Raw genomic sequence first — 20,909 nt, 5'->3', positions numbered from 1 at the left:
AGGAGAGAAATGGCCGCAACGTAACTAGAACTCTTCTGCCTCTCGGGCCAGTGGAATTGGGTAGAGAAGGACAGAGGCAGCTATAAATGAGGGTGATTTCAAAGCCCTCTCCTAATCCTGCTGCTGATCAGACATCCATGCCACATAGACACTGCATTCAATCCCAAGTGACACAGTTACAAAAACATAGGTCTGGTTAAAACTCCAGGACTCGGGGAGTTTCCAGTTAAGATTCCCAAACTAGAAGGCTGTCCTAAGATCCCTCGCACTGGTGGCTAGGGCCAGAACTTCAACAAAGGTGCAGCTTGTGAACTGTTCCCTCTGGCTCCCGCTTCCTGACCCCCATGGGCACCGAGGCTGTGAGCGCGTGTTAGGAGTGGAGTATGTTCGGGGCGCCTGGTGGCCCAGCTGGTTAAGCGTCCGACTCCTGAGTTCGGCTCAGGTCATGATCTCAGGGGCGTGAGACGAAGCCCCGTGTTGGGCTCTGCGCTGGGCATGCAGCCTGCTTAACTCTTTCCCTCCCTCTGCCCCTCCCCGCCTCTCTCTCCCTCTCTAAAAATAAAAAGAGTGGAGTATGTTCATTGGAAAAAATCTCCTTTTCTTCAGTGGCGTTATGGGTTGAACGGTGTCCCTCTGAAAGATACGTTGAAGCCCTAACCCTCAGTTCCTCAGAAAGTGACCCGATTTGGAGAATCCTTGCAGACAGAATCGGCGAAGGTCAGATGAGGCCATACTGCAGCGGGGTGGACTCTAATCCAATATGACTGGGGTCCGTACAACAAGAGGAAAATCTGGCCATAGGCAGAGGGAAGGCAGCCATATGAAGACGGGGGCGGAAGGTGGAGTTACGTTGCCACAAGCCAAGGAACACACGGGGCTCCCAGAAGCTGAAAGAGGCAAGGAAACACCCTCCAAGCTACCCAGTTTGTGGTACTTTGTGACTGTGCCCCAAGCCAACGAATACAATTGGCTTTAAGCTTTTCCTTGGCTTACTTGCCTCCTGCCTCCATTTCCAATGACCTCCGAACCATCAGAGGTGCAGAGACTACAGGTAAGAATCCCAGAGAGCAAGCCTGACCTATAAAAGCATGAGCAGCACGAGAGGGGAAAATACAATGTCCACCTTCCTGATGCCAAATTTAGCCGAAACAAGACCAGTGTGTCTTCCTGGTAAAATTCCCCAGTGGCTGAAGCCACATCCTTGCAGGTCATACTGACTGCACGATCAGAACCAAGGGCCCTTGCGGCCAGTCTCTCCTTCTGTCCCCCCCCAGGCCCTGACTAAGCCAGCTCAGCATTTTAAGGGAGGACTTGATCCTGTACGGCTTAGCAGCCCAGCCATGCATCTGAGGTCCGGAAGCCAGAGGGGCAAGGAGAACCAGGCCAGAAGTTGGGGTCCAGGACTCCTGTTTTCTCTCACATTGGCCACAGGGCCACTGTCATGTAGAGGAAAGATTAAAATTAAGATTGTTGCACTTGGGGGGTTAAATACTACAAATTTTTTAGACAATCCAACTGGACCTCATAATTGTGTGACAAAGGCTGCAAAATATAAAGTGGGGAGTCTTGGCTCAAATGAAAGGCTCTCTCTGAATAACAATTTATTTTAATTTGAAATTTCTCATACTGTCCATATGGCGGGTCTTCATGGGAAAGCAACTGTCTCACAGTTGACGGGGACATCTGAAGTATGCTTTTTTGGCATTCGGGGGGATTTTTTTTTTTTTTTTTTCATTTAAATCACTGCCTTGGTTGAAGGGAGTTTGAAAACATGTCCCTAATGTTTCCAGCTTTTTCACTCCTGGAAATTTATTATCAACCCTTGGAAGTTATAAACTGAAACCCACTTCCCAACCAAATTACTGCTCTTTTAGGCCAACACCAGTTTGTAATTGTGGAGTTCTGTGGGCATTCCTTTGAAAATGGACAATCCCATTTGCATGCATTTAAAAAACAACAACAACAACAACAACCCAGAAAGCATGTGGAGAATGTTATGACCTGAAGTAGGACAGTCTTGCCAAGTATCCCAGGCTCGTGTTGTGGAGTGACTCCCTAGAATAATCGACAATCTATTTCTGGGAGAGACACAAGATTTTCAGCCAGCTCCAGGTAGGACTCTGCTGCCCCCACAGATATGGTGATAGTTTTTACTCTTACAGGGATTTCCAACCACATGTAGGGTCCAGGGGTGTGATGTGAGAAAGGGGGCTTGTTTGTTATCTCTTTTCAACTTTTTCCTCTGAGGCGCCTTATCGGCTGCTCCTCTGAGGGAGAAAGAGAAGAGCGGGCAGAATCTCAACTTCACACATGGGTACAGCTCTACAGGGAGAAGGGGAACTGCGTGAGGTATCATGAAGTCACTAAACATACTGATAAAGCCACGTCTTTCTACAGAAACCTCACTATGCAAATGTCACATCCTCAGAGAGACCTCCTCTGACTGAAGCCTCAAAACTAGCATCCCCGCCATCCTCAGTCTCCTAAACCTGCTTTGCATTTTCTCCACAGCACTGTACATAGCTCTTTCCAGCTCCATGTTCAGTGACCTTGTGTCTGTGTCTTCAAATCATCTGTGGTCAGAGTCAGAGTATTTACACCATGGAAAGTGGCAAATGCTACCTATCTGGGCTCTCCCCACCCCCAAAGCCAGCTATTAACCCCTTCTTAGCACAGCACTTGCTTCTCACTATCTGGTATGACATTCTACATGTGGTTTTTACAGTCTACAAGCTATATGTATGTGTGTTTATATACAGCGTGCATAGATAATACACTATCTTACATCATTAGTTTCTTAATGATCTATCCTTCTCTCCACCAGAACGTCAGCCCCCAGACCCCTGGTTTGGTTCGCTGCTACTTCACCATACCTAGAACAGTACCCATACCTAGAAGATACTCCGTAAGTATTTGTTGAGTGGATGGAGGATGCCTGAAGTCTTCAGAGGCTCCCTTTATCTTCCTGTTCGAGCATTAACTCCTCTGTGGGCTTCCAAATCCCCCTCCATTTTGCTTCCTCCCTTCCCCCCATGTCTTCCTGCCTTTTAGTGCCATCTTTGTCAGCTGAAAAAAAATCCACCAACTCTATTTACTAGTGATTCCTGATTTTTTTGTTTAAGCAGCTCCTCTGGGCATCTGAGAGACATTCTTCTAAACTTTTCCTTTCACATCTTCCCCCAGAAAATCATTTCCTATGTGTTTAGCCAAGGTTAGGTAATTACAAGGCACCCAGAATAAGTATATCTATTAAAGACCTTCTCTTCCAATGAGTCACTTATAATGTAGTTGAATGATTAAGACTAGCCTTGGCTTAAAAAATTATGAGCAAGTAAGACAATTATTCAACTAACTGCTAAACTGGGGGAGTAGAAACCGTAAAATCTCACAGCAAAGAGAGCTGGTGGAGTTCAGGAAAACATCAGAGAAAGAAGCAGTGGGCCTTAAGCTGGTCCTGACTGATGAGTAGGGTTTAACCAGATCACGGTTTCTAACCTCAGCACAACTGACAGTTTGAGCAGATACTTCTTTGTTGTGGGGGGCTGTCCTGTGTACTGTGGGATGCTCAGCAACAGACGCCAGTAGTACCTCCTCCCTAGTTGTCACAACCAAAAATGTCCCTAGGCGTTGCCAAATGTCCCCTGGGGGGGGCAAAATCACCCGCAGTTGGGAACCAATGAACTAGATGGAAGAGGAAAAGCACATCAGAACTTAGAGCAATGAGAAAGGACTTGCTCACTTAACTCAGAATCCTGACTCGATCCACAAATACACCCAGTCACAAACCTGACTTCTTTTGGCATGTTAATCGGCTTTGTATGCACACTTTATACATGTTCTCTTAAACCTATACGCTCCATCAAATTTGGATTGAACTACTGATGTGGTTTCCAAATGCTCTTGTTGTGGAACCCTTTGTTCCAGCAAAATCTTAGCCAGAAGCACAAACAAATACTAAGGACATAAGCAGCATGGTTTTTATTGACACTTGAATCAAGAACCGTCCCCTCCCCACATGCACCCCAGCCCTGTCCAGTGGCCCTGGGGTGTTTCACTACACCAGGAACATGCTGAAGGCAAAGGTGACATGGAACCTTACAATAATAGCTATAATATTGTGATATAAACAAAGGAGCAACGGAGTAGAAGTTACAAAATCTGAGACTTTTTACTAACTGGAACTTCTTACTAACTGATGTCATTTGACCTCTCGGAACTTGTGGTTCTTCATCATAATCTCTAAGGCCCCTTTCAACTTCAAAACGTTATGAATACATAAGCACAACTGTGTCACGTAATCAGTGAGCCCAGAATAATGATGTTGGCAGGTACATCAGAGAAGCTGATTATTTATAATGTCCCCCTAAATTCCCTTTTAGAGTCAAGGGGGAATGAGGACGTGAACCTGACCTCTAAAATCCTCTATGAATAGCACTTTGGCCCCTGCTTGATTTATTCATGCTTGAAATTCACTAGTGCTCAGTCTGGCTGGCCTTTATTCAAAAGATCATGCTAAATGGGGTCACAAACGAAGGTGTGAATGGATATTTTTTTAAAAAATTAAGAGTGAGAGTCTTATCTGGGACAAATCTGGGACGCTTGCTGCCAAATCCACAACGTTTAGAATAAGACTTTAAAAAATGAAATGCAATAGATTCTGTTATGGACAAACATGGGCCCAGAATGAAAGTCTAAACACTGCAATAACCAGAGACATTAGTTCTACAACCCAGAATCGTCTCTTTCCTACCTCAGTGGTATCACTAGCCTGCTCTTAGGATGAGAGAGTCTCACGCAAAGAGCAGACAGAACGTTCCCATCCTCCATCCTGGAATGACTTTTTGGCTTTTTCCTGAATGCTGGGCACGAGATGGGTGGGAATTTGTACCTTTACTTTCCATTTTTGCTCCTTCTTTGTAAAAGAAGAATCGAAACCTCCCTGCAACCATCCAATACCGCAGAGAAACAGCACAAAACCGCAGCTACCAAACAATGATGCCGAAATCCAGAGCTATGTGTCTATCAAAATATGATACTGTGTTTACAGATTCCCGATTTGGAGGAGTCATTCTGCTCTTCAATTTCAAACATAAATGAGATGTTATGCTAGTCACAGATAAATGATGATTTTTAATTGGAATGGAAAAATGTTTTTCAAATATCCAGTAACCCGATTCTTAGTGAGAACATGACAGACACATGAACTATTTTGGTGGTTGAAAAAACCATACCAGTGTGTGTGTGTGTGCACATGTGTGTATGTTGGGGGAGACTTCTCTGGTCAGTGAAGACAATTCAAAGTTACCCACCGCTATTCAGTATTAATAACTGGTGGGAGAATGAAAGGTTTGTCTCATGGAGTTGCTCTTTCCAGGAGCAATCACTCCTTGTACTAGGAACTGCTGAAACTAAGGATATTATTGCTAATTCTTTACATTTTTATTTATTCATTTTGAATAAATAGTACGGACATTGTGAAAATAATTCAAACAATGCAATTTACATACAGTGAAAATTAAGTCAACCTCCCAGCTTAGTCTCTTAGTCCCTCTGGTACCAGTTTCTTAGTCTAAGGAGATTTATTCCATCACGCATGCACATTCATATACACACATGTATATGTTGTAGACATATGTTGTCTTAGGTATGTTATTTTATATATATGCATATACATATATACACATAAAAGCTCCCTTGTTACATAAATGGGAACATATCCACACTCCCTGCACATTTCCCCCTCTACTTAACAATATACGATGGATTAAAGATGTTTGCAAATTCTTTGCCATTCTTCCCATTGAGAGTTGGAGGTTTTTTCCCTTTCCCTTTGAATCTGGGCCTGCACGTGACTTGCTGTGCCCGATAAAATGTGGCAGAAGTGACTCTGTAACTTCCAAGGCTGGATCTTAGGAGCTTTGCAGCTCCTACCTTCATACACTTGGAACACTCCTTTTTGGAACCCAGATGCCATGCTATAAGAATCCCAAGCCATATAAAGAGGGTATCTGAGGTGCTCTGGACAATAATCCCAACCAGTAGCAATAGCTAACTATACAAGCAAGTCATTTTGGATGTTCCGTTCCCAGCTGAGCCTTCAGATGACTGCAGCCCTCGCTGACGCTACACTGAGCAGAAGAAAAGCCCAGCTGAGCCTAGGCAACCCTCAGAATCATGAGAAGCAATGAAGTCACTAAATTTGGGGATGATTATTCCATTAATAACTTATTAATTCCATTAGAACTTATTCCAAAATAACTTATTAATTAGTGACTTATTCATTATTCCATTAATAACTTAAGCCACTAAGTTTTGGGATGATTATTCCATTTTGGTAGAGTATATAAATCTAAATATATAAAGTACATTTATATCAATATATAGCTATATAAATATTGAAAAATATATAAACTATATAGCTAACATATGGTCATATGCTTTCTATCTGACAAGGATGGTTCTAAACGCCTTCTGTATGTTGGTTCATTTGATTTCCACTAACCCTAAATTTTTTTAAAAGATTTTATTTTTAAGTAATCTCTACACCCAACGTGGGGCTCAAACCCACAACCTGGAGATCAAGAGTGGCATGTTCAAGAAAAAAAAAAGAGAGAGAGGAGTCACATGCTCCACCGACTGAGCCCACGCAGGTGCCCCCTTAAACATTTTTTATAGAGGTATACCATCCCCATTTTACAGATAAAGACGTGAACTATAGAGAAATTACATGACTTGCCCAGTACTGCAAGTGAGTAACCAACACTACTGGAACTTGAACTCAGGTCTTTCACCTCAGATACTTTGATATTAAGCACTATCCTAGACCACCTCAGTGGCTACTTTATTTAACTAGTCCTCAATTGATGGACATTCCAGTCATATCTAATCTTTTGCTTGTGAAAATAAGGTATTATTTTTATTTATTGAGGTATAATTGACATACAATGTTATATTAGTTTCAGGTGTATAACACCGTGACCTGACATTCGTATTCACTGTGAAGTGGTCACCACAGTAAGTCTAGTTACTATCTGTCGCCTTACAAAGTTAATACCATACCCCTGACTATATTCCCCGTGTGGTACGGTTATAGCCCCATGACTTCTTTATTTTATAGCTGGAAGTCTGTACTTCTTACTCCCCTTCACCCATTTCACCCCCACTGCCACCACCCTCCCTTCTGGCAACCACCAATCTATTCTCTGTAAGTCTGGGCTTCGTTTGGCTTTGTTTTTTAGATTCCACATATAAGTAAAATCATTTGTGCATGTGTGAAAAAGAAACCATTCTTTTTAACCAACTGGGAGGATGACTGGTCTCAGTTTATTTTGCTGCATAAGTAAGTGTCAGAAGAAATATGTTGGGTACAGAATGTCAGGTGCATCCACTGCAGTCAGAATAGAGTTCCAGCCCATCTGGCCCTTGGCAGTGGGTGCCAGAAACCTTAGCAGGAAACATGAGGACCTGGAGACCCCAGAGAGGATATTTATCTTGTTTTCATTTGGGCCCCACATGGAGCAAGTAATAAACTAACTTTCTTCAGAGTATGTTGTTCCATAGTGTATATTTTTACAGGAATTCTCAGGCACCTGCAAAGGGTATTTGGAAAGTAACCTATGACCTGTGGCACATACAATAAATCTGCTGCCACAACCACGGTCAGTTCTGAGGAACCAATGAGCATATGTACTAGGCAATGCATACATTCCACAGCTGTATATCCCCTTGGACCTCACTCCAATAATAAGCATGTTTGAAAAGGGGGTGGATGGACATAACCTCTTTTCACAACTGCCCGGGTGTCTCTACCACCTCTGACGTTACACTTCTAGCTCTGCAAAGCTGGAGGCTGAATGGAAGTCACCTGCTGCCACCTCAGCAGCCTCTGGGCCCCATCTTCTGAGCTGCCAGGAGGGCCACAGGACCAGCCCCTGCTAGCTATGAGGAAGGGACTAGTAAAGAAAGGTTTTGGTGTTTGAAAGTTGATGAAATCTGCTTCTATTCATTAAAATATGAAAATGAATCAATACCTCATAGCTCAAAATGATCATGCGATAGTTGGCTAATTATCATATTTAAAAGATACTTAAGAGCCTCTCTTCTGCTCCTGCATATGGATTCCTTCCCTAGGCACTCGAAGCCTTGGGAAGAAAACATGGTACTAGAGCTTGCCTCTGTCTTCAGGACAGCTAAAGGGCCTTGAGAGTATCTTGTTCAATGCCTTCATTGCACACAGAAGTAAAGTGAGTTCCAGAGAGGGGTGATTTGCTGAAGGTACTCATGGTTGACACATCAGTCAGCTATTACTAAAATAATGTGTGCGACAAACTACCACAAAGCTCGGTGCCTTAAAACATTCACTCTTCTCTGGCTAGGGATTGACTGATTTAGGCTATGCTGGGTTCCAAGCTGCAGGATGAATTCAGGTCTTCTCCATGTGTCTCTCATCCCTTGGACCAGCGGGCTAGCCAGACTTTGTTCTTCTGATGGACAACATAAGGCACATAGGAGAACAAGCCTAATGATGTAAGCAAACTTCAAGCCTCTGCTTGCAATATATCTGCTAATGGCTCACTCCCCAAAGCCAGTCATGAGGCCAAGTCCAACACTGATGGGACAGGGATATATGCTCTGCTTCTAGTGAAGAACTACAAAGACACATGGCAAAGGGCATGGATACATGGAAGAGTAAAGAATTAGAACTATGAAAAGCGAGAATTAGAACCAGGGCCCTTGACTCCCTGCTCATTTCCACCCCTGTGTTTGCAAACAGTTTTTGTTTATCTGTCTTAGGAGCTATTTTTTCAAGCTCATGAAGGGTTTGTAAAGTGCCAAACGGAAGCGAAGGCAGGCAGCGAGGAAAGGAGATTGTAGTGCTGGTGGCGGGGTAGTGGTGATGCCTGGGAGGAGCAGGAAAGGCATCCAGTATCTACGTCTTTCACGGGGCGCATTCTCCACTTCACCCTGGAGGGTGAAGCCAGTGTAGCTGCTGGTCAGCTCCTTCTTCATCTTTTCATACTCAGGGTCCGTGGCAAGTGGCCAACTGTGTATCCATTTCCGCACGTAGTTCAGGACTGTGCACAGCGAACTGAGATCCCTAACACTGAGCTTATAGTCTGTGCACACAATACGGGCTTCAGAACCAGACAGAGCTGAGTGGGAACCTCAGAGCCACCAGAGCCTAGCTTCATGACCTAAGGCACTTTGTCTCTCTGGGCCTTAGGTTCCTTCCACACTTCATCTCCCGTGCCCTTTCCTCTTCTAGCTTGACGTAGGCAAGCTCAGTGACTTCGAAAGTCCTTCCAAGGAGACATAAAGAAGCTTGCATTCCTGAAACCCTGCTTGGAATATCCAGTTTTTGCTTTACGTGTGCAAGTGTTCTATTCTATGTGAGCTGTAATGCCCATTTGACTTTGTTTGTTACAACAGCTAGCATTACCTTAACTAATGCTCTCATTCTTTGCCCCATTGTACTTATGAGGAACCTACGGCTTAAAGAGATTAAGTTCCTTGCCCAACATCACACAACTATTAAGTAGTGGCTCTCAGTTATGCATCTAGTCTGACTCCAGAGCCTCTGATCTTAAACGCCACACTGCTCTGATGCTCATTAATAATAGCGTCAATCTTATAGGGTGGTTGTATGGATTAAATGAACTAATGTTTACCGAGTCCCTGGCACAATGCCCACCATATAAAAGCACACAGTAAATACAAGCTGCAGATGTAGTATGATGTTCCCATGTAATATGTAATATAACATGATGTCCCCTGAGGTCTGGAATAGGGAGGAGAAGGACAAGTAGGCTCAGAAAAACCTCTGATGACTATTTTGTGTTGAGAGTATTTTAGATGACCCCAACAGCCCTAAGAAGTTTGCCACGTGCTTCTTTCTCACACATGATTCCATTTTATCTTCACAGCCAACCTGTGAGGTGTGAGGTAGGTCATATTGCCCCAAACCATTAATGCGAATCAGGCATCGGTTAGGGTAAGAGACTGGACTAGGACCTGTGTCTCCCATTTCTCACTCGCAGTTTCTTAGTCCTAAAAGGACTTGAAACAGGGAACCAGACCAGGGGGAGCCAACCTTTTTATGGCCTAGATCCACCTGTCTGATAGAAATATTATGCAAGCCACAAATGTAATTACAGATTTTCTAGTGCCTTGTTTTTAAAAGGTGGGGAGTAACTAGGTGAAATTAATTATAACAATACACTTTAGGGGTGTGTGGGTGGTGCAGTCAATTAAGCGTCCAACTCTTGGTTTCGACTCAGGTCGTAATCTCAGGGTAGTGAGATCGAGCCCCATGTTAGGCTCCACACTCAGCGCAGAGTCTGCTTAAGACTCTCTCTCCCTCTGCCCCTCTCCCCCTAAAAATAAATAAATGAATATTGAAGGAAAAAAAAAACAGTACACTTTATTCGGGGTGCCTGGCTGGCTCAGTCAGTGGAGCATGCAACTCTTGATCTTGGGATCATGAGTTCGAGCCCCACATTGGGCATAGAGATTACTTAAAACAAAGAAAAAAACAATATACTTTATTCAACCTAAAATATTTCAATTTCAACATGTAATTAATATTAAGATATTAATGAGAACTTTTACTGGCTACTGGTCCTGGGATCGAGCCCCGCATCGGGCTCCCTGCTCAGCGGGGAGCCTGCTTCTCCCTCTCCTTCTGCCTGCCGCTCCCCCTGCTTGTGCTCGCTCTTGCTCTCTCTCTCTGTCAAATAAAGAAATAAAATCTTTAAAAAAATAGTAAGTAGGTATAATTGGACATGTCCTCATGAGGTCTACATAGTTTTTTATTTTGTTTTGACCTTGTTGAAAGCATGTGGACACAAGCATGAAAAACATGCTTTCTCTTGAGAGGAATGAGAAACATGATTAAAACTCAGCAGACGGTTTCCCCCTAAATTGTTAAGTAACACCCCCAGCCTGTGATATACAGGTGACCCTTGAAAAACACAGGTTTCAATTGCACAGGTCAACTTTTATGTGGATTTTTTTTTATAAATACGGGCCAGTACTGTAAATGCATTTTCTCTTCCTTACGATTTTCTTAATAACATTTTCTTTTCTCTAGCTGACTTTCCTGTGAGAACACAGCCTATAACACGTATTACATACAAAATATGTGTCTGTCGACCATGTTATTGGCAAAGTTTCTGGTCAACAATAGGTTATTAGTACTTAAGTTTTTGGGTATTCTAAAGTTGTATGTGGATTTTCAATCCCGCACTCCATTACCCCTGTGTTGTTAAAGGGTCAACTCTATATCACAGAACATTTCAGTCTAATTTTACTCTGGTCAATAAATATTGCTCCCCCATTTTCCAGGATTCAGCAACACTCTCCATATTTCCAAGATATGGTGAAAGAAGAAAACTGATATTTTTAAATAGCCTGTTTTTAAAAAAAAAAAAAAAAAGTCTGTTCATTTTTACAAAATGTTTTCTAAGACCCCAGACTTTGAGATCTTGACATAAGGTTATGGTCATAATGAATGGTTCAGAGGCGAAGGCTCTAGACACACAGGAAAATTTTTTTCAATTGAAATTCCATAAAAAATGTAGGTCACTTACCCTGTCACTGTGTGCCTGACATCCAGCCCTGGCTAAGAACAATCTACTTTCTAGTCTCAGGAGCCAGGCACCCAATAAATCTCAAATTTAATTTTGATTTGTCATTAAACTTTAAAATCATCAGGTTTCTCTCATGGATGTACATGCTTCATCTTCTGGCAGGAAGACATCAGAAGCCTGAGATGGGTAAGAGAGGGCACAAAGAAATGAAAGGATCAAATGGAAACCAAGAATGTGCCCCCCTCCCACTAAAAACAGGAGCCTATGTTAGTGGGCTGTCAAATTGAACAGCTGATTTAAAGGGCTACGAAACACTCTGAGGCAAACTCAGAACAGATTTTCCCAGAGTGCACATGTGGTTAATCGTCACCTAGGGACGGAGACACAGGCAGCCGCCGGGCCTCGGAAGTGCCACGGAGGCCAGTCTATTGCGGTCGGAGGCAAACACCCCTTCCTTCAGGTGCCGACTGGAGTTTATTAGCTGTGATTTTGACGAGATACTGAAAGAAGCTGAAATACTCCTGGGGAGCCACAGAAATGCGGAGTGTGGGAGCCAAGAGTCATTACCAGTTGTTGAGAAGTTGACAATGGGGGCTTCCTGAAAGATTCTTGCAGTCTGTGTAGAATGGTCACACAGAAGCCATTTTGCCTGTTGAAACGGAAAAGCTTTGCTTTTATAAGTCATGAATTATTTTTCGAGATATTGCACATTATCCCTCCCGAGCAAGTCCACGGCTCCCAAAATACCTTCAGGACCTCTTGGGGAGAAGGGGACATCTAAAGAGGTAAGTTTTCTAGGGGCACATTTTGTGCCCACCATGGAAAGAAGGAAGTGAGTGTTTCATGACAGACAAGTTTAATTCAAAAACAACAACAACCAAAAAAGAGGTTTAATTTTGTCTCATAAGCCTCGGACTGAATTTCTAACAAGGAAGAAACCATTTACAGTCTTGGGGAAGGTTTGGAGCACATGGACTGATTTTTCATCTATTGCCTTTTCTCAGCAAGGGCGTTCGTGTTCCAGGTGACAGGACAAAGCAGTATCAGGAATGGCCGGAGCATAGCGCACAATGATTGTATTAGGCCCATCGTCTCAACACAAACCTTGAATTCACTTTCTCAGGAAAGAAGGTATGGACTCTGGAGGAAAACAGATCCAGATTTGAGTGTTGTCTCCACTTCATACTGGCTAAAATATTATGAAGATTTTCATATGTTAGAGGGCCATATCAGTCAGCCACTGGGGCATAACAAACCACACAAAAACTCAAGGGTTTAAGACAACAAGAATTTATTATCACTCAGGCATCTATAGATTGACTGAGATTTGCCTTATCTAGGTGGACCTGCTTCGGGCTGGGGAGATCTGCTTCTCATTGCAGGTCTATGAGTTGCCTGAGGTGGCTCTGCTCCATGTGTCCAGCACCCCGCTTAGCCAGCTTGGCCAACGTGCATTTTCCCCAGCTCAATGGGAGAGGGGCAACAGAAAAAGTGGAAACCTGTGACGCCTCATAAGGCCCAGGCTCAGAACTGATTCACACCACTCCTGCTGACAGTCCACTGGCCAAAGCAAGTCCCATGGCTAAGCCCAAAGTTAAGGGGCCTTTAGAAGAACCACAAAGTCACACGACAGAAGACGTAGATACAAAGGGAAGGTGAAAAACTGAGGCCAAGACAGGAATCTACTCTAAAGGCCAACCTTCTACTTATTAGTCTTCCTTTTCAAAATTATCGTGGCTATTTTTACTCATTTATATTTCACATAAAATTTAAAATAATTAAATTTTCAGTAATATCCCATGGGAACTTTTATTGGGATTGTGTTAAAGTTATCAATTAATTTGGGGTAGAACTAATATTTTTATAATATTAAGTCTTCCCATCCAAGAACATAGTATGTCTGTATAATTCAGTCAGGTCTTATTTTATGTCCTGCAGTAAAAGTTATATATTATTTCAAATTGGTCCTCTACACTCATGAACAAGAATATTTCCAGGCATTGACCAGAGTGACCTTAAGTTTCTTTCTGGCCAAAGAGTGTTAGTTTCTGGCCACTGATATTTTAGTATTACCAACACAAAGTATTTAAAACTCATTCCCTCTCATGACCATTCTAGATGATGAACTTCAGGGTCTATTCTCTTTGAAATATACACAAACAAATAAGCCTTTCTTTATTCAACTGACAATTACCCATTTAAGAAGAACCAAATATCATCCATTTTAAAAGCAAAGAAAATATGAAAACATAATTTGATTTTAATATCTTATTTGCAGAGCATTTTGGAATTTACAAAGCACTTTACATATGGCATCTAATTTGGTCCTCATTACAAACCTATAAAGGAAGCAGAGTGGATAAACACTATTGTGATTTTTCAAGCAAAGGCAGTGAGACCCAGAGAAATTAAATGACCTGCCTACGGTCTGAAGACCAATGATAAAGAATTCAGCTTTGGCTTACAGTCCTCTACTCTCTCCTCCTTTTCTCCCAGTCTTCACTGAATTTCTCTTTGTCCTTTATCCTTGGCGCCCAACCCTCCCACTCTGAGGACCTCTCCGAATCTAGAACAGAACCGGACCCCTACAGCAGACCCAAATTTTCAGTTTACATGTAGAATTTTGTGGCTCTGGAACAATTCTTGCTCCATGTTTGAAAAGGAGGCAATGGAGCTAGACTCAGACTTTGGAGCTAGAAAGATCTGTTTTCAACTCCCCAGTCCATCCACTGTTGAATAGCTTTGAGGCCTTGGGCAAGTTGCATAAGCATTTGAACCTGTTTCTTCATTTTTAAAATGGGATGAAAATACTTACTTTACAAAAATATGGTAAGAAATAGAGCTTATGTAAATCAAGTACCCAACATGCAGGAGGCAGTCAACAATTGCTAAAAATGTGGCACAGTAATTGGATCTAAATACACACTGGTATCACTCAGGAATTTCAGCAGCGGGGTTTTTTTTTTTTTTTTTTTCCTTTAACAAGAGATTTACACCTTATAAGCCCGAATAAAAGAAATCTGGACTCTCAGATAGCGTGGAAAGGAAAATGGATTTGCAATAAAGTATATCAACCAGGACTCTACCAAAAGTTTGCTACCTTTCCCAAATTCAGTTGACTTAGGTCCGAAATTTCCACATAAAATAAAATATCCATCTTCATATTACAGATGTTACCATGTAATGACAAAATGGTCTCACAATTTTCTCAAATAGTTGAATGTCTTAGATAATGTGATTTGTTCCAGAGAGACTAACAGAACACATGGGGACTATCATGCCACCGTAAGTGGAGGTTTGGGTAGAAGCAGTCAAGGGGGTTTCACTGTGATTTGCCTCGAGCCACCTAGAAAGCCTGCCACAGCAAACATGCACGTGCCCCTCCCCACCCCATCTCCACCCTACCTTCTTCTCTGCCTATGTCTACCCAGAGAAAACCAGGCCGGCAGTTTAACTGGCTGCCAAGCAGATAAAACATTCACAAGAATGGTGAGTCTCTGGTTGTCACAGCTGGCCAGTTAGGCATCATGCTGGCATTGCTTCTAACTAAATCAGCGCTGTCCAAAAAAATATAATGCGAGCCACATAGATAATTTAGAATTTTCTAGTTAATCACATTGTAAGAGGTTAAAAAGGAACAGGTAAAAATAATCTTAATAACATAAACTTACTTAACCCAGTATAGCTAAAATATCATTTCAACATGAAACCAATCCTTAGAAGTTACTAATGGGATAGATATTTCATATTATATTATTTTTTCATACTAAGTCTGCAAAATCCAGTGTGTGTTTTGTTCTCACCTCAATCTGAGCTCAGACTAGTCACATTTCAAGGGCTCACCAGCCAGCTACGGCTGCTGCATTTGACACAATACCAACTGAATTGACCACTTGTCTAGAGAGCAAGGGGACACATAGCATTCCTCCAGCCTCCCGGCACAGAAATTCTATAGCGAGGTAAAGAGAAGTGCAGAACTTTGGCAAGTTCTTTGGTACACAGAACCACTGTCTTTTTGTTTATTTGAAAAGGAGAGGGGGACCTAGCCTTGTCAAATTGAAAGCATACCATTCCAACGTGTTGTAGGGTTTTTCATACTTGCAACGGACTTTTCTTCCAACTGGAAAAAAAATTCAGGGGACAGAACAAGTGTAACATATCTACATATTTTCAACCTACTTAGGGGCCTTCATACGTCTGAAAAATCCCAACTATTTCCATGACAACAGACATTATAATGACATCTACTTCTTGACAGGAAGTGAATTTATAAACCCTGGATTTATTATCTATGTATCATTTTTAAGAAATGCATCAGAATAAGACAGGCATACCATACTTTTATGAAATAATTCACATAGTTGGCTGTCAGAAGAATCGGGAACTTTGTAAAATACCGTGCTTTATATTCATAACGCTATCGTCTCACTAACTGTTCCTCACACACAGTTGGACCCTGACAAATGAATAGCAGATATCTGTCACAAATCACATGCCATTTCTCACCTTTGCATTTTAGTGGCTTCACTGAATTACTTGGGGTCTGAAATCCAACTCTGCCATGCACCCCGATACGGGCTGCTCTGTCTGGAGCAAGGCATGTAATTTTTTCTAATTCACAGCATATGGGCTAGGAGCCGTTTTGACCACTCACCCCTTAGTGGCCTGTTTGGTAAATATCACAGGGAAGTCAGAGAAGTGAGAAAAATCCAGGTCACTTCTTGCAGAGAAAAAAACAAAAGAAAATGCTTTGCACATAATATTTTGAGACATAAATAAGGAATTGGTTCAAACGAAGGCAAAGGCAGCCTTAAAATAATCCGTAAGCTTTCAGATGGACCAAGCCCCCATAGAGCAGAACTTCATTCTATGGCATCTTTGCATCCCTGTTCACACAGGCTGACGAGGACACAGCCAGGATTGGGAGCTCTGTCAGCAGGGAGGCCCCATCTCACCTTTCTGACTCTTGCCCCTTCCCCAAAACGCTAGCTCCCAGAACCTTGTCTGTGTGGCTCACTTCAAAATCCACAGCTGGCACGTAGTGGGGGCTCAGGAAACATTCATCAACCAATTAGGCAACCAACAAGGCTCTTGCTTTTTTCTGAAATGGTTTATGCTATTCACAGACAGCTCTAAGTATTCATGTTGTAAGATTTTAAGGTGTGATAATCATATTGTGGTTACTTTTTTTTTTTTTTAAAGAATCCTCATCTCTAAGAGTTACATACTAAAGCATTTATTATTTGTAGATGAAGTGATATGATGTCCTGGACTGCTTCAAAATAATTCAGCGGGGGGCTGGCTGGGGACAGAGATGAAGCAAGATGGGCCATGAGTTGAAAATTGCTAAAGCTTGGTGATAGGGACGTCAGAGTTCATTATACTATTCTCTCTACTCTTGTATGTGCTTGAAAAAAAAAAGAACCATAAAAGAAGTTATTATTCACTCAGTAAACATGCACTGAGCACCTAATATGTACAAGGTGCGCAAGATTTAGTGGTGAATGTGATAGGCAATTTTCCACCAACATGGAACTTATGTGTGGGTGAAGGAGTCAGATAGTTGATAAAGTAATTACAGCATGTGAGTAATGCTAAGATGAAAATATGTGGGTGTCATGAGAGAAAATAAGTGACAAGTGGTAATTATTAGTTTAGAGTGATTAGTCAGGGAAGGCCTCCAGGTGGAAGTGACAATGAGTGAAGCTGAGCCCAGAAGGATGGGAGGGAACTAACTACCCAAAAGGTAAAGAAAGGGCCTTCCAGGCAAAGGGAAGAGAAAGTGCAAAGGCTGTGGCAGAGAGTCTGGCATGTTTAGGCACTCTCAGACCCAAACGAGGTAGGAAAGAATGGCATGAGATTTGATTAGAGTGGCAAATAGGGACCAGATCTTGTAGGGTCTTGTGGCCCATGATCAGGAGAGGGGCTTTATTCAAATTTTCAGAAAATTCTTCTTCATGTTCAGTTTAAAACTGCATCTTTGTAATGTTTGGCCATGTGACTTCCTTTGATTGACAGAATGAACAGAAGGGGATGTGTATCATTTCTGGGGTAAAAGCTTTAAGAGTGAGTGCATGCTTTGCCATATTCTCTTTTCCCTCTACTACAGGGACTTGCAATGTTCCACATGGTAACTGCCTCTTCAGACTGGGTCCAATAATGACAAGAAACAGCCTCAACTGACTCCAATGGCTTAAATAAGAAATAAATTTTTGTTATTTTATGCCACTGACATCTGAGGGATGTTTGTTCTTACAGTATAACCTATCCTATCCTGATTGATACATTAGATTAACTAAAGCTAATCAATACTCAAGACTTTTTACCACAGAACTCTTCTGAGCCTTTAACCAACCAAAAATCATTGCAAATGACCAAGAGAAAATGCAGCATTTTCCAAACTAATTTGACCACAGAAACCTTTCTGAAGGAATGTTTGTAAGACAGTTGAGGAAATGCTAAGGATAAGTTTGAAGGCAGCTTTTTATCCCTGATGACTAATTTCAAACTTCTGATCAACAAAAGGTCCTCTGAATTTTTATACAGAACCACTATTAAGCCAAGTCTCCCCGTTCTTTATTTCTGCAAATGAATGTTTTAGACCTAAAAGCAGAATTTTACATTCATTCCTATTAAGCATTTTAGTTTAATGTTCCAATATATTGGAATCTAAATGCTGTCATTGGGGCACCTGGGTGGCTCAGTCGTTTAGCGTCTGCCTTCAGCTCAGGTCATGATCCCAGGGTCCTGGGATCGAGCCCCACATCGGGCTCCTTGCTCAGCAGGGAAGCCTGCTTCTCCCTCTCCCCATGCTTGTGTTCCCTCTCTCGCTGTCTCTCTCTCTGTCAAAAAATTTAAAAATCTTAAAAAAATAAAATAAAATAAAAAATAAATGCTGTCATTTACCCTGGACATCCTTTCACTTGAAGGCTCTGATTTGGGAAGGGCTGGTTGCCCTGCAAAGGGACTTCCAAAGGGGACTTCATATAAATAATCAGGCCCCTTAACTCTTTGTTCTAGGCAGCAATCATGATTTGATCTCACCTTGGGATTTCTGATCTATATCAGGCATCCCCTTGACACTTTCATTCACCTAAGCACCAAATGTTTTATCCAGCTGTATCCTCCCTACTAGCTCCTGATTGGTGCTTCGTAGTTGCAGCTCTACCACCCTCCCTGCTTTGATTGGAATCTTCTCCTGGACTCCACAGCAATCCCCCTGCCCAGCCCCCACCCCTCCCCGTATGAAGAATATTTTCAGCAAAGCCTTTGTTACTCAGGGCTTTTGGTAGGCAATGACGGCCCCTGCCCATCCCCAACCATCATCTTGTGGCTGTTGGTTACACCTACATCCCCTGGGTACCTGGGATCCCTCCCAGTCTGAAGTCAGGTGCAGGAGAGGCCCCAGTGACCAGCCCTTTGGATACACACTAGTGACTTCTCTGGGGGTTAATATTTCTTGATGAAGCAACAGTATTGGGCTGTCATATAGGGTAACAAGGATTTATCCTACCTAGTATGAGAATGTCCATTCAAAGATATTTATATTGTACACATTTAAATAGATTAAATTCAAGATATATTCATTTAATTACAAGTAATAATATAAAGAATTTTAAATTTATTTTTTATAGATTTTGATTGAAAGATTCACTCAGAAATTTCAAAAAATACACACAAAACATGAAATCCTAATGTTTCAGTCTTCCCAAAACTTACTCTAAAATTTATTGCCTAGGGGTGCCTGGCTGGCTCAGGCAGTAGGAGCATGTGACTCTTGATCTCAGGGTTGTGAGTTTAAGCTCCACGTTGGGTATAGAGATTACTCAAAAAATAACATCTTTAAAAAAAATAAAATTTATTTGCTACCCCCATTGAATATGTAAGTACCAGGTGGCGGCTAAAATATTAGAATCATTTTACTTTCCTTTATGTTTTATAAGTATAACTTTTCCCCTCAAGGGAAAAGAATCAAGGAAATTGATACATTAAGGGTGAGCCAACAACACGCTGACTGGAAAAAATGAGTAAAAGCAACGAGATCTTCGAGAAAATATTTAAAGTGAGTTTTGAATGAATTCTTAGCTTAAAGTGCTAAAGGCTTAAAGGAAGCAGAACAAAACATCATTTTGAGATCTGATAATGAGAGGATTATAGTTAGGAACAAACACAATGGTAGGTATACAATCTTGGAATTCAGAAGGGAAGAAATAAGATGATGATCAGACAGAATTGCTGAAAAGCAAGAGCGAAAGAACAGGCAAATAGTGCTTCCTAAATATTTGTTTCCCAAGGAAATGTGCGAGGAAGATAGAGACAGGCTGACAGACTATTCATATGTTCAGTAAATGTGGGAAAGGTAGCTGTTGATAGCTTTATATTGCCAATTGTGTTTAAGAGGGCTTTAAAATGTGATCTCAGTGAGGTCATTTTCGACTGAGTTGGAAAATGCTAATGCGTATCAGAATACTAAAAAATGAGTAAGGATTTGCTGGCCTGTTGGGAGAGATTATGATTGAATTTGATGCTGAGAAGCATATTTAAGTCCATGGGGAAAGTCAGACACAACAGAGAGAATTTTGTAAGAGAAAGACATCGAGGAATTGTCCATATTTTAATTCCTCCACTGTAGTGACGTGTCAGTAATGTAGCCCTGTCACTTGTCTCATTTGCTGGGATGACTTTAGGTGGATTGGGAGAGAAGCTAGGGATTGCGGAAATGACAAATTCTTGACGAGGAAGCTGTATTTCTAGCAGATTACATTAGATTCCATCTAGAAATTTCTCAACCTTTTGTTTTTGATCAGAAGTCAGCAAACCTTCTGTAAAGAGTTAGTGTGCTAGACAGAATAAGGGCCCACAAAAATGTCCACATCCTAATTCTCAGAACCTATGAATATGTTACCCTATATGGTAGAAAAGACTTTGAAGATGTGATTAAGTTAAGGATCTTTGTTGGGGGAAGGGGGTGGCATATCCTGGACTATCTGAATAGGCCAAACCTAATCACATGCGTCCTTAAAATCAGAAAAGTTTTCCCAGCAGTGGTCAGAGGGAGATGTGACTATGGAAGAAAGGCACACAGAGATGCAACATTGCTAGCTTTGAAGATGGAGGAAGCGGCCAGGAGCCAAGGAATGCGGGCAGCCTCTCAAAGCTGGAAGAGGCATGGAAACAGATTTTCCCCTCAAAAAATAACATCTTTAAATGTCAGAAAAGAATATCAACCCTACCAACGCCTTGATTTTGGCCTAAGTGAGACCCTGTCAGACTTCTGACCTACAGAACTGTAAAACTGTAAAACAATAAATTCGTGTTGTT

At 41.9% G+C, this 20,909-nt stretch overlaps 1 pseudogene; it reads left to right on the top strand.

Moving 5' to 3' along the window:
• Positions 1-20,909, top strand: part of LOC110574983 — a 139,966-nt pseudogene that overhangs the window by 7,015 nt on the left and 112,042 nt on the right.

This window comes from Neomonachus schauinslandi, chromosome X (assembly GCF_002201575.2).
Source record: "Neomonachus schauinslandi chromosome X, ASM220157v2, whole genome shotgun sequence".
Taxonomy (NCBI): domain Eukaryota; kingdom Metazoa; phylum Chordata; class Mammalia; order Carnivora; family Phocidae; genus Neomonachus; species Neomonachus schauinslandi.
This window is presented reverse-complemented; position numbering and strand designations above follow the sequence as displayed.